Genomic DNA, 14722 nt, shown 5'->3' with positions numbered 1-14722 from the left:
TATGCCTACCAACTCTTTATCTCTTGTACTTTCTCAAGCACTAAACCAGGTCTCTGAACCCAGTAAACACTCAATAAATACCATTGATTGATTGAAATCTCAGCCTATCCATCTCTGGTTCTACATACCAGGCCCTCCCTCCACCCAAACCTGAGTCAAGGACCTAGCCGGGATTAGATCTTTGGCAGTACTAGTGGTTTCAAAGCAGATATTTGCGTTCATTATTGAATTCAGGTAAAGCAGATCGTCACCCAGCGTAGAGTATTCCCTAGTTTCAGAGGATATTCCCCTTGCCTGCCCACAACGTTCCCGGTACCTCCAATGTGTCAGGAAAATAACCCACTCTGAAGAGGTGAGGAAGGGTTCATTCTTTCAATTGTATTTATTGAGCGCTTACTGTGTGCAAAGCACTGTACTAAGTGCTTGGAAAGTACAGTTCAGCAATAGAGACACAGTAATTAGTGATAAGACCTCAAATTAATAAAGGTTTTTGTTTTCGTTTCTTCCCAAAGCATTTCCACAGCTAGATCTTGCCAAGATCTTGCCACATTGCCAAGATCCGCCCTTTCCTCTCCATCCAAATCGCTACCCTGCTTGTTCAAGCTCTCATCCTATCCCGTCTGGACTACTGCATCAGCCTTCTCTCTGATCTCCCATTCTCGTGTCTCTCCCCACTTCAATCCATACTTCATGCTGCTGCCTGGATTGTCTTTGTCCAGAAACGCTCTGGGCATGTTAATCCCCTCCTCAAAAATCTCCAGTGGCTACCAATCAATCTGCGCATCAGGCAGAAACTCCTCATCCTCGGCTTCAAGGCTCTCCATCACCTCGCCCCCTCCTACCTCACCTCCCTTCTCTCCTTCTACAGCCCACCCCGCACCCTCCGCTCCTCTGCCGCTAATCTCCTCACCGTGCCTCGTTCTCTCTTGTCCCGCCATCGACCCCCGGCCCACGTCATCCCCTGCGCCTGGAATGCCCTCCCTCTGCCCATCCGCCAAGCTAGCTCTCTTCCTCCCTTCAAGGCCCTACTGAGAGCTCACCTCCTCCAGGAGGCCTTCCCAGACTGAGCCCCTTCCTTCCTCTCCCCCTCGTCCTCCTCTCCATCCCCCCATTTTACCTCCTTCCCTTCCCCACATCACCTGAATATATGTATATATGTTTGTACATATTTATTACTCTATTTATTTATTTATTTATTTATCTTACTTGTACATATCTATTCTATTTATTTTATTTTGTTAGTATGTTTGGTTTTCTACTCTGTCTCCCCCTTCTAGACTGTGAGCCCGCTGTTGGGTAGGGACTGTCTCTATGTGTTGCCGACTTGTACTTACCAAGTGCTTAGTACAGTGCTCTGCACAAAGTAAGCGCTCAATAAATACGATTTACTGATTGATTGATCTTGTTTTATTTTCATGAAATCTCTATGAGGTAGGAAGCTGATGTTATTTTTATTTTACTGAGGAGGAAACTGAGGCACAGACTTTTCCTATCCCCCCATCCTCTCTCATGAAAGATCAGTTACGTTCTGTAAACCCAACCCGGAGCTGCTGGTCCTAGGCTGTGCCTGGGGTCCTCAGGGATTTTTGAGTGGCAGAACTGCTCCCTCTGGGAAAGAGAGTGCAGCCCCTATTCCCTGTGTCACATACAGAAAGGCAACTTGCCTAATTTGGTTCTTGCTTTCCCTGCCTCTCCTTACTCCAAGTAGCCTCTTCTACATTCCACAGATGGATTAGCATTGCTCATCCTTTTTATTCATTTTTTCATCCGTATTCCGTGAGTACTGGATGAGAAACAGCACGGCTTAGTGGAAATAGACTGAGTCTGCAGATCAGAGGACCTGGGTTCTATGTGGTTCTGCCACTTGTCTGCTCTGTGATCTCAGCAGGTCAATTCTTCTGTACCCCTGTTTCCTCATCTGTAAAATGAGTATTCAATACCTGTTCTACCCTCTTCCACTTAAACTGTGAGCCCGTATAGGTCAGCGTCTGTGTCTGAGTTTTTTTAATGGTGTTTTTAAGCGCTTACTATGTGCCAGGCGCTGTACTAAGAGCTGGGATAGATACAAGCTAATCAGGTTGGACACAGTCCCTGTACCACATGGGGTTCAAAGTATTGATACCCATTTTACAGATGAGGAAAATGAGGCACAGAGAAGCTATGAGACTTGCCCGAGATCCCACAGCAAACACGTGGCAGAGCTGGGATTAGAACCCAGGTCCTTTTGACTTCTAGGCCCGTACCCTACCCATTAGACCATGCTGCTTTGTTTATTTTGCAGTCTTGCAACTATTTGTTTATCTTAGAGAAGCGGCATGGCTTAGTGGCAAAAGCATGGATTTAGGAATCAGAGGACGTGGTTGCCTTCAGGATGTATGTACTTGGACGTCCCACCGTCACCTCAAGCTTAATACGTCCAAAACAGAACTCCCTATCTTCCCACCAAACCGTGTCCTTCCCATGACTTTTCCAACACTGTAGAGGGCAACATCCTTCCTGTCTCATAAGCCCATAGTCTTGGTGTTATCCGTCACTTCGCTTTCTCATTCAACCCACATATTCAATCCATCACTAAATCCTGTCGGTTCTAACTTCACAACATCACTAAAATCAGCCTGTTACTTACCATCCAAACTGCTAACCACATTAATCCAAGAACTTATTCTATCCCATCTTGATTACTGTATCAGTCTCCTTGCTGACCTCCCTGCTTCCTGCATCTCCCCTTTCCAGTCTAATATTTACCCTGCTGCCTGGATCATATTTCTACAGAAATGTTCAGGACACTTTTTCACACTCCTCTGGCACGCCAGTGGTTGCCCATCTACCTCGGCATCAAGCAGAAACTCCTTACAATCGGCTTTAAAGCATTCAATCACCTTGCCCCTCCTACCTCACCTTGTTGCTCTTCTACCACAACCCAGCCTGCACACTCTGCCCCCAAAAGCTAACTTTTTCACTGTACCTTGATATCCTCTAACGTGTCACTGACCTCTATCCCTCGTCCTGCCTCTGGTCTGGAATGCACTCCCTTTTCATTTCCATCTTCTCCAAGAGGCCTTCCCTGACAGAGCCCTCATTTCCTCTTTTCCCACTCCCTTCTGCATCTCCCTGACTTATTCATTCACCATTCCCTCTCCCACCCCCACAGAACCTCTGCACATATCTGTAATTTCATTTATTTATATTAATGTCTGCCCCCCTTTTAGACTATAAGATTGTTGTAGGCTGGCATTGTGTCCATTATATTGTTGTGTTGTTCTCTCCCAAGCACGTAGTACAGTGCCCTGCACGCAGTAGGGGCTCAATAAATATGATTGATTGATTGATTGTCCCAATGCTTAGTAGAGTGTTTAATTAAAGCCACCATTATTATTATTGCAGCCACTTTGAATGGATGGTGTGAGAACGGACACTGATTTGCTTAGCTGACCAGACCTCTGGGCTAGACCCCACAATACCCAAACCCTATTAGTGATTGCTGGGATAATGAGGGGCTCTCTTGCTGCTACCTCCTGGCCTCCCCTTCCCTCTCCGCTTCCGCCATCTTGGCACTTTGTTTGTGTAGGCTTCTCTGGCCTCCTAACATCACCTTCTGCCTCTAATGTCCACTTTTCTCAGGAACCTGGGAACTCCTGGGAAGAAGTGCAGTCAGAAGATGATCGGGAGCTGCTGTAACAGCAGGAAGAGTAAAAAGTGAAAGTTTCCTTCTAGAACCCTCTGTTCTGGGTGTCCTGCAGTGGAAGAACTTTCCTGCAGCTAAGACAGAAATCGTTACCAGCCGCAAATAGAGACTCAGCTCCACTCACTGCCCTAGCCCTGCCCGTAATACAGTAGAACTTCTCCGGTTCACAACGAGTTATTACAAAATCGTCTCTGCACCTGGTGAGGGCGGATGGGTGTTCCTAGGAGGAGATGCTCCAGACCTGGTGCTGACCATGACCTCAGCCCAGTCTTTCCCTGGAGGTGGCTGACCATGCCCTCCACCGTCTCTCCCACAAGGACTGGTCTGACTGGGAGGAGCGTTCTGTTTATGTTATTTGTCTGTTCTGTCAGGAGGAAGCCGACACCGCTGAAAAGCTACACGGCCAGAGGCAAGTGAAACATGCCCCCTCTGAATCCTTCTATGCCCTAAGCCCCAGCCCGCTGTGGGTCCTATGTGACCATGAGACAGGAAGGACAGCCTGGATCAACCAAGGATGAATTTGGCACCTGTTCACAAGAGTGGCCAAGAACACTTCTCTTTTTCCCCCATTTCCCCTCCCCACAAGAGAACTGCCCCGGGGTAGGGGCGTGCTAGCTAGGACCCCAAAAGACTCCTCCCCAACCCGCAACTTCAGGCAACACCAGTAGTGTTCGGCTACTGTCCCAGGGCAGCTCTAAGGTATCCAACAGCAATCAAGCCCTTTAGGAGAATAGAGCTGAGATTATTGCCTTGGTGCAAAGAGGACCCTTGTCCGCCCCCAGCAGAATGACCCGAAAAATGATGCTGCAAAAAAAATCTTTGTAGAAAACCCGTGGTAGGGGGGTTTGCCAGGACTAATTTTTATCCCCCGAGATTCGCATGAGCACCACTCAGAGGGCAGAGCGTTGTTGGTCATTTCCTTCTCCACTCACACCGTCATTCACACAGGTTTAGTAAACATTTGCATGTTCCATATGTGTGGCATAATTACTCGAATTCATTCAATCGTATTTATTGAGCACTCACTGTGTGTACAGCACTGTACCAAGCACTTAGGAAGTACAAGTCGGCAACATGTAGAGATGGTCCCTACCCAACAATGGGCTCAGAGTCTAGAAGGGGGAGACAGACAACAAAAGAAAACATGTAGACAGGTGTCAAAATCGGCAGAAAAATTGAATTAAAGCTGTATGGACTTCATTAACAAAATAAATAGAATAGTAAATATGTATAAGTAAACTAGAGTAATAAATCTGTACAAATATATACAAGTGATGTGGGGAGGGGAAGGAGGTAGGGCGGGGGGGCATTGGGAGGAGGAGAGGAAAAAGGGGGCTCAGTCTGGGAATTGCCTCCTGGAGGAAGTGAGCTCTCAGTAGGGCTTTGATGGGAGAAAGAGAGCTACCTTGGCAGATGTGTGGAGGGAAGGCTTTCCAGGCCAGGGGAAGTACGTGGGCCGGGGGTCGATGGCCAGACTGGCGAGAACGAAGCACAGTGAAGACGTTAGAGGCAGAGGAGTGGAGGGTGCAGGCTGGGCTGTAGAAGGAGAGAAAGGAGGTGAGGTAGGAGGGGGCGAGGTGATGAAAAGCCTTGAAGTCGAGAGTGAGGAGAATAAGACTCTCCCTATGTAAAACCCTTCCGTTTTGCCACTGCACATTTAAGGTCACTTTCAGAGAATCCTCAGGACAGTTCCCAGTGGCCAGCCATGCCCATATCTCTCTGGGCTCCTAGTCAATGCCCAGTTGACACAACATGTTCCTCTCTGCATTATTTCAAGGTCTTCTTAATGCTTTAAGCACATTCCACTTTACTGCTAGTATCCTGGGGAGCTGTGGCCCTAGAAAGGGGGAACCTCCCTCATCAGGGCCAATTCAGTGTAATCCCTTCCCCCAACAGGGCATTTCGGGTGTCCACCCCTATGAGCAAGCATGTGGGCAGGGAAAGGGGATGATGTCTGCCCGGCTAGAGCCTATTCTCCTGGCTTCTCTGCCCAGGATGTTGCCTGTCTGTGCCGCCTGCCCTATTATTCCCTAACATTTCCAGAGAAGTAGCGCTTCCTGAGTTAATAACAGTTATAATAATAATGATAATGGCAAAAATAATAATAATGATATTTTCTGAGTGTCTATGAGGTGCAAAGTCTTATGCTAAGCACTGGAACAGATGTAGGATAATCGGATCAGCCACAGTGCCGTTCCATGTGAGGCTCTTGGTCTAGGAATTCCCTAAGAGGGAGGAAAAACAGGTATTTTCTCCCTATTTAACAGGTTATGAAACTGAGGCACAGAGAAGTTACATTACTTGGCCAAGGTCCAACAGTTGACCTGCCATGGTCTCTTCCTTCATCATCATGTGTGTTTGTGAAGTACCTTTGCACATGTGGTTGGGTTTAGGGTCTCGATGGTCTAGGTCAGCAGTTCCCAAATTAGATGCTGGTGGATTGACTGGAGCAGAGGGTCCTCGGAGTTGACATCAGTGCTGACATAGGTAAGGCGGGCCACTACATTCCAGAGTTGTGGTGACCCATTCCACTTCTTCTAAACCAGTGAACTCTCTGGAGCTGTTTGGGCCTAGACGACCCTCAGTACCTGTCTGTCACATTCACCAGAATCCCCTTCCTTCTTCAAAGCAGGCGAGCCTGTAACCTGGCCTGCAGCTAGGGGCTTCGGGTGTTGCTTCTGTCAGTTCTTTTCAAACTGACACAACACAACACTCTCTCCATTCCCTGCACAAGAGGGAAGACCCGCCAATGGAGAGCTGTGGATACGTTTGGGTAGTGACCATCTGTCAATCTCAGCCTTGTGGTACTCACTAAAAGGAAGAGAAGCCATCCAAACAGTTTTTACTGGTTTCTTGGATCGGCTCTTTGTGTGGAAGCTGATCTGGGAAGGATTGAGTCTGGGGAACAATTCTCAACTTAAATCCCAGAATAATGTTAATTTGAAGTTGTTGGATAATAAAGCTGTCTGCTGGTGGTGGCAGGTGTGTGTGCATGTGTGCGTGTGTGTGTGTAAATGCATTTGTGCATATGTAAGCATGTGCTTGGGTGTTAGTGAGGGTGCTAGGGTTGGGGGAGATTCTAGAGAGTCATTAGACAGTAAGGGTTTCATGAGGAATAAGGTGGGATGCATGGCCCCAAAGAATAGGCGTGAAGAGTTTTCACATCAACTGATCAGCTGGGCATGCATGGAACAGAAACGGCAGCAAAAGGAAGGTTTCATTCAGGGTTGCTGTTGGGGGCTGAGGGCTAGGTGGTCCCTGTTAGACTTGTTTGAGAGAAAACTAAACCATAAGATGGAGACTTGCCTGTGAAGACTTCTTAGGACAGAACTGGGGACTCCAGTTAGTGACTATGGATCCCTTTGGCTGGCTCACAGAAATGCAGGCAAGGGGCTGACAAGTGAGAATGTGTGCTGGTTAACAGGAACTGCTTCAGTCAAACAGCCAACCTGATCCAAGAGGTGCAGGAACTGAGTAAAGGAAAAGGGGAAAATAAAGCTGAGTTTCCACAGACTTCAGCTGCCTGGTCAGAATCCACTCCTCAATTTCTGCCAGAGGAAGGAGATGGTCCTCCTGATCCTGAAGTGTTATTTTGCAGGATATCCATACATTCGACCTCCAAAAAATCAAGTCTAAGCTTGGTGAGTTCATCCTCGGGGACAATGCTCATGGAGGGACTGCCTGTCTCACAGAGTGCCAGAAGGCTGGCTTTTGGGATCTTCTGGAGCTCTTTCTGAGAGGGCTCAGAGGACGGTTTGGCTGTTTATAAGTATCAATCAATCAATCGCATTTATTGAGCGCTTACTGTGTGCAGAGCACTGTACTAAGCGCTTGGGAAGTACAAGTTGGCAACATATAGAGACAGTCCCTACCCAACAGTGGGCTCACAGTCTAGAAGGGGGAGACAGAGAACAAAACCAAACATGCTAACAAAATAAAATAAATAGAATAGGTATGTACAAGTAAGATAAATAAATAAATGGAGAAACAAATATGTACAAACATATATACATATATACAGGTGCTGTGTGGAAGGGAAGGAGGTAAGATGGGGGGATGGAGAGGGGGACGAGGGGGAGAGGAAGGAAGGGGCTCAGTCTGGGAAGGCCTTATGGAGGAGGTGAGCTCTCAGTAGGGCCTTTAAGGGAGGAAGAGAGCTATCTTGGCGGATGGACAGAGGGAGGGCATTCCAGGTCCGGGTATGACGTGGGCCGGGGGTCGATGGCGGGACAGGTGAGAACGAGGCACTGTGAGGATATTAGCGGCAGAGGAGCGGAGGGTGCTGGATGGGCTGTAGAGGGAGAGAAGGGAGGTGAGGTCGGAGGGGGAGAGGTGATGGAGAGCCTTGAAGCCGAGGGTGAGGAGTTTCTGCCTGATGCGCAGATTGATTGGTAGCCACTGGAGATTTTTGAGAAGGGGAGTAACATGCCCAGAGCGTTACTGGACAAAGACAATCTGAGCAGCAGCATGAAGTATGGATTGAAGTGGGGAGAGACATGAGGATGGGAGATCAGAGAGAAGGCTGATGCAGTAGTCCAGACGGGATACCACGAGAGCTTGAACGAGCAGGGTAGCGGTTTGGATGGAGAGAAAAGGGTGGATCTTGGTAATGTGGCTGAGCTGAGACCAGCGGGGTTTGGTGACAGCTGCCAGGACCAGGGGGTGACAGGCCCTGAACCTCAGGCGTGACCAGCAGTCACCAGCTCCATGTCCCACAGCTACGTCAAGTGTGAAAGGGGCTGGAAGCACAGCTCTGTGCTCGGGGTGGCGGGGTGGGGGGCGGTGAGGGGGCATCCACCCAGACCTTCCAGCTTCGTGCTGGGCCTGGGTGTGTTGGAAGGAGCCATCGGGCCTCCCAACGCGGTCCCCCAGGCCTCATAGCCACCCAGAGACTATCCGCTCATAGCCTAGGCAGGATGAGGACAGGGCATTCCACTTGGTGGGACAGAGACACTGGACAGGAAGGTGCCCAGCACCTGCACTGCTCAAGCCATCAGGTATGTAATCGGAGGCAATGGGCAGCAACCCTGACCTGACAACATGACCCCAGTAGTGCTGCAGGGAGGGATGGGGTGAAGATGGGGTGAGCCCAGGAGGGCTCAAGCAGAGCCTTCCAACACAGGTGAGTCAGGTCAGACAAACATTCCTGCTAAGCACCTGGACATTGCTGATAGCCCCGTGGCCACCTGTCCACTCTGTCCTCTGCCACTAGGTCATAGGTCTAAACATCCTAGAGAAGCAGCGTGGCTCAGTGGAAAGAGCCCGGGCTTTGGAGTCAGAGGTCATGGGTTCAAATCCCTGCTCCGGCAATTGTCAGCTGTGTGACTTTGGACAAGCACTTAACTTCTCTGGGCCTCAATTATCTCATCTGTAAAATGGGAATGAAGACTGTGAGCCCCCCGTGGGACAACCTGATCACCTTGTAACCTCCCCAGCGTTTAGAACAGTGATTTGCACATAGTAAGCGCTTAATAAATGCCATAAAAAACCCATCTACGAACAAGTGAAGACGGTCAACTTTATCCGGCGGGCGGCACACCAGGGGCGATGCTACAGCTGCCAGAAGAGTTTCGGCTCCAAGTCCAACCTGAGGGGCCACATGGAGGAGGCCGGACACCTGTTGTCGCTGTCAGAGCAGCACACCTGGGATCAGCCTCAGTGAGTGCTTGTTCTCCCATTTATGCTTTCCTGCCCTGGGAGACCCCACTCCACCTCTGTTTCTAATCATTCCAGGTACCGTGTAGCACTAGGAGGAGTCTGAGGGGAGCAAGGCCTTTCCCTCCAGTTGTGCCACCATCCGAGAGCTACACAGGAGACTCATGGGACTAACATGGGCTCCACACCCACCTAGATTTTAGGGGGCCCAGTCTGGTCTGACCCAGGAGCTAACCCAGTTCAGGGTTACAGACTGGGCCCGGTTGGGTTAGGCTCCCCAGTAAACCAGCCATCCTGGAGACTCTGCCTCCACCACATTTTGGGAGGCCTGAATGTCTCGGGAGAGCCTGAGCAGGGCTTCAGGATCCAGACGGGATTTACAGAGCAGGATTCTGCCCTTTGAACCATCCCCTCCCAGCACCAAACCTGTGCAGTATTCTGGTCCTGTTTCCCTGCCAGATAGGAGGACTCACCCTTGCCACCAAGTTTTTTCATACTTTCTGGGCTGGGAGAGTTCAGTAGTCCCAGAGTTTGAGGTTACAACCACCCTTCTGGACCGGGCTCCTTGCTGGGTAACCCGTTGGACACCTCACTGGGTTCCTCTCTGAGCCCTTCACTAGACCCTTCACTGGACTCCTCAATTGACTGGTCATTAGTTCCTCCAATCAATCAATCGTATTTATTGAGCGCTTACTGTGTACAGAGCACTGTACTAAGCGCAAGGAAAGTACAAGTTGGCAACATATAGATACGGTCCCTACCCAACAGTGGGCTCACAGTCTAATCTCCATTGGCTGGGGCAGCTCTGTCTCAGTCCCCAGCACCCTTTTCTCAGAGACAGTATGATACTTTGTGCCGGGGACCAAGGCAGAGAAATTGATTCTCAGCCCTCCCTTTAGCCCTTCAGGCAGTTGAAAACCCCAGCAGTTAGTCAGTCAGTCAATTATATTTATTGAGTGCCTACCGCGTGCAGAGACTGTACTAATCGCTTGGGAGAGTACAATATAAAAATATAAAAGACACATTCCGTGTCCACAACAAGCTTACAGTCTAGAGGGGGAGACAGACAGTAAAATAAACCAGTAAAATTACGGTTTTTAAGGGGAAGATGTTCTGGGTTAGGAGAAAGGCATGAGCAAGAAGTCAGAGATGAGAGAGTCAAGAGCGACATACAGCTAGGTGGTCACATCGAGAGGAGCAAAGAGTGGGGTCTGGGGTGTAGTAAGTGAAGAAATCAGATATGTAAGATGGAGAACACTGGTGGAGAGCTTTGAAAGCAACTGTAAGAAGTTTCTGTTTGATGTGAAGGGAGATGGGTAACAATTTCAGGATTTTGAGGATGAATAGTGGATTCTAAATAGATTTTAGGAAGATGATCTGGGCAACAGACGACAGGATCAACTGAATAGGGGAGGTCGGGGACAGGGAGATCAGGAAGTAGCTGAGACAGTAGTCAGAAAGCGCTGAGAGCTTGAACCAGGTGGTGGCCATTAAGGGAAAGAAGATGGGCAGATCTGGGAAATTGAGGAGGAAAAAGCATCAGGGATGAGGCAGACTGAATCATCTCCTTAGAAAAGTCACATCTCCACCAAGTGGCCTTTTCCGACTTAGCCCTCTTTTATCTGGCTTGCTCTCTCTTCGGCATCGTTTATGCACTTGGATTTGGGCATTTGATATTTGCCCCACCCCAACCCCGTAACACTCGTGTACATATCTTAAATTATGTATTATTTATATTGATGCCCGTCTCCCTCTTTAGACTGTAAACTCGTTATTGGCAGAAAATGTTTCTGCTAATTCTGTTGTACTCTCCCAAGTCCTTAGTACAGTGCTCTGCAGAAAGTAAATGCTCCATAAACACCATTGATTGACTGATGCAAGATTCTGCAGATTCTGCGGACCAGGGCTTAGCTTATCACACAGGTCTGAAGCACTTGGGACACCTGGCGGCCAAGCCCAGCCCCTGTATGCTTGTGTTCCAGGTACTACTTCCCAACCTATGTAAACGACAGCCTTCTGTGCACTCTGCCTGATGGGGAAGGGGACCAAGCCACTCAAGACACCGGTATGGAGGCATCAGTGATCAGTGAGGATGTTTCCAGGCTTCAGGCTCTAAGACAGAACAGTGTTTTGAACCAGGTGCTGCGGTGAGGGACCTTGGACGGCTGAAAGAAGCTACATCAGTGGGAGAACCAGACATGGATTCCTGTTGGCAGGTTCAGCCTGCCCAAGGGTCAGCAGGGTCAGCTGTGCACATTGGACGGTAACTCCCGAAAACTGAACTTACTTCTAAGAAGACCCAAATGAAGAGGTGGAGGTGACCATCTCATTTTTGCATAGTGGCTTCCTTGTGCTTATTTGTAACTTCATTTGTTTTAGTAGATTCTCTCCATTATCGGTGGTCCTGGGGATTTGCGAGGCACGAGGAGGATAGATAATAATAATAATAATAATGACATTTGTTATGTGCTTACTATGTGCGAAGCACTGTTCTAAGCGCTGGGGAGGGATACGAGGTGATCAGAGTGTCCCAAGCGGGGCTCACAGTCTCAAGCCCCATTTTACAGATGAGGTAACGAAGGCACAGAGAAGCTAAGTGACTTGAACAAGGTCCCCCATCTGATAGTTGGCAGAGCTGGGATTGGAACCCATGACCTCTGACTCCAAAGCCCAGCTCTTTCTATTGAGCCACGCTGCTGCTCCAGCCATGAGACGTGCAGCATGCCAGGAGCCCCTGAACTTCGTCTCCTAAGGATCCACCCAAGTCCTCAAAAGCGAGGTGGAAACTCCGCGGAGCCTCTCCCAGTGGCTGGGCTCTGCACCTCGTGGCCGCCACCAGCTTCAGAGTCTGATCTCAACCGGAGCCTCCTCCCTCCCTTACCGCCCCTAATGATGGCATTTGTTAAGTGCTTTTTTAAGTGCTTACCACAAGCCAAACACTGTTCTAAGCACTGGGGTAGATACAAGTTAACCAGGCTGGACACAGTCCCTGTACCACATGGGGCTCACAGTTTTAATCCCCATCGTACAGATGAGGGATCTGAAGAATAGTGGAGTGAAGTGACTTGCCCAAAGCCACAGGAAGAAAATGACGGAGCCGGGATTAAAACCCAAGTAATCAGACTGCCAGGCCTGTGCTCTATCCACTAAGCCACGGGCCAGAGGCCCCAGTTGTGAGCACATGTGGTCCCTGTTAATGTTTGGGAGCCATGGCAAGCCCAGGGTTTCAGATCCTCCATGGATTTTCCGTTTTTGAGATGAGGCTACCTGAAGGGCACCTCCCATAGAAACCTCCAAGTTATCTTTTCACTCCTCCAGTCACAGCCACCCCTGTTCCACACAGCACCTGATCCAGGAGTGTTGGGGGGTGAGGGGTGGAGGGGAGAGATGACTGATAGGGGATTCTCCCTTTCTGAGAACACAAATTTCCCTAGATCATCTTCCTCCTCCCTCCCCCGCATAAAAGACACTGCAAGATAACTAGATAAAAGAGGGTTTAATTGAACACAAACATTTAATGAGGTGACATTTCCTACCTAAACAGGCAAGGTCAAATACAGCAGTTGAGTCATCCTGTAAGTGATCCCTGAGCTAGGCGGCAACGTCCCCTCTCCTCCTAAGCCAAAAAGGCCCATCCTTTACTTCCCTTCAAAGATCTTCAACCCCTTCTTAGGTCTGTGGCCCAAGGACTTGGGGGAACTCAGACATTCCTTCTGCGCTCCTAAGATTTCCACTATCTCCTTACCATTTAGACCTTTTTTCTTGTTTCCTGGCAACACCCCTCCTGCCGCGGCCACTCCCCCCAAAACACACACTTATTTCTTCTGATCATTTATTCCCTTGTCTGTGCTAACTCTTCCCCATGGCCAGCTGTCCATGGGATTAACAAATATCATGTTTTCTATGTAGTCTGGCTCTGCTTTTTTTTTGTCTCTAAGAAATGATATTTGGGCATCCCCTCAAGCATTCTGTAGCTCTCACGTACCTGTTTCACTACGCCAGGGCATTACTCCCAGCCTCTCAACAACGTTGGTTACATGCAGTAAACATCAAATGCAGATGGGAATGTCTGCGGAAGCTGTGATGACCTGATCCCATGTCCCAGGTGCTCTGGGGGCTGGTGGAGACCATGCAAGAGGTTGAAGGCCCAGGCTTTGGCCCCCCGCCTTAGGAGTGACTCACCCTGTAGAGGAACACCCCCCACACCCCTTATCCAGCCTGGCTCTCCTCCCCTGGGATTTACATGGACCTCCAACTCTCTTTCCCAGCAGAAATACCAGGATGGGTGTGGGGTTGTCTGCAGAGTTTTCTGTGTGGCAGAAGAACTGATGTCCCTGCCCATTTTACAGACATGATCAATATACCCCCACAGCTCACTGGCTGGGAGAATATTCTGGGACAGACTGGGCCTTGGGGTGAGAGCATCGATGACATTCCTAGTCCTGTTTCCTTGCCAGATCAGAGCGCCTGCCCTCGCCATTACGGTTTTTCATACTTTGGGGCCTGGGATTGTTCAATAATCCCAGGATTTGAGGCTTCAGCCGCCCATCCGGAACAGATTCCTCATTGAACCCCTCTCTGGGCTCCTTAAAATGCCTCTGGATATTAGCTCCTCCAGCTGAGCCTCAAATTGCTGGATTGCTGGTCTCAGAAGGAAAACACACTGGTCCTGTCTGACCTGGATTATGACTATCCCTGGAGCTCTGTCAGTCAGCAGGACCCTCATGACAGCCCCACTGTGATGGCTGAGCTGAGTCCTTTCCCTTAGTGTACTTCCAGCACACAGCTCCAGTTCCAGCACCGCACCCAAGCCTGGACCCTGTTTGGTACAAGGGAGACCCCAACAGACATGCTCACTGCAGCGAGAGATGAAGGGAGCTGTATTAATAGGGCTGCCAAGTCGTTCCTCCCCAGCCTCCCAGATAAAGACCTCACAGCATATATCCATCGAGGGTAATGGAGTCTCCAGTTCCCCACCAAATCTGGTCAGAAATAAAGAGCTGCTCTGTGCCTGCTGAAAGTTCTGAACCCGATGGTCGCAGCAGCCACCTACAGTGATGGTAGTGACTGTTCCTGAAGGTGGTGCTAATCCCAGCTGTGAGAGCCCCTCCTCTAGCAGTGTGAGCTGCTGTTCTTCAGCGAGGGCCTCTTTCTGCTGGACACACACTATTTTCCATCCGATCCTCCCCCGCCGCCCCTGCTGACAACCGCGTTCTGTGACATTCAATCAGTCAATCAATCAATGGTGTTTACTGTGTGCAGAGCAACATACCAAATTCTTGGGAGGGTGCAATAAAACAATTGGTAGATATTTTCCCTTCCCACAAGATTCCTGAATTACTGGCCCCTTCTAAACTCAGGTCAGGGAGGCCTTTCTTTATC

The 14722-nt window shown here is 49.4% G+C and overlaps 1 pseudogene; it reads left to right on the top strand.

Annotated features, from left to right (window-relative positions):
- Positions 1 to 11491, top strand: part of LOC119925321 — a 30041-nt pseudogene extending 18550 nt beyond the window's left edge.
- Positions 11492 to 14722: the final 3231 nt, after the last annotated feature.

The sequence above is a fragment of the Tachyglossus aculeatus genome, chromosome 3 (assembly GCF_015852505.1).
Source record: "Tachyglossus aculeatus isolate mTacAcu1 chromosome 3, mTacAcu1.pri, whole genome shotgun sequence".
NCBI lineage: Eukaryota > Metazoa > Chordata > Mammalia > Monotremata > Tachyglossidae > Tachyglossus > Tachyglossus aculeatus.
Note: the sequence above shows the minus strand (reverse complement) of the source record. Positions and strands in the feature narration are given on the sequence as shown.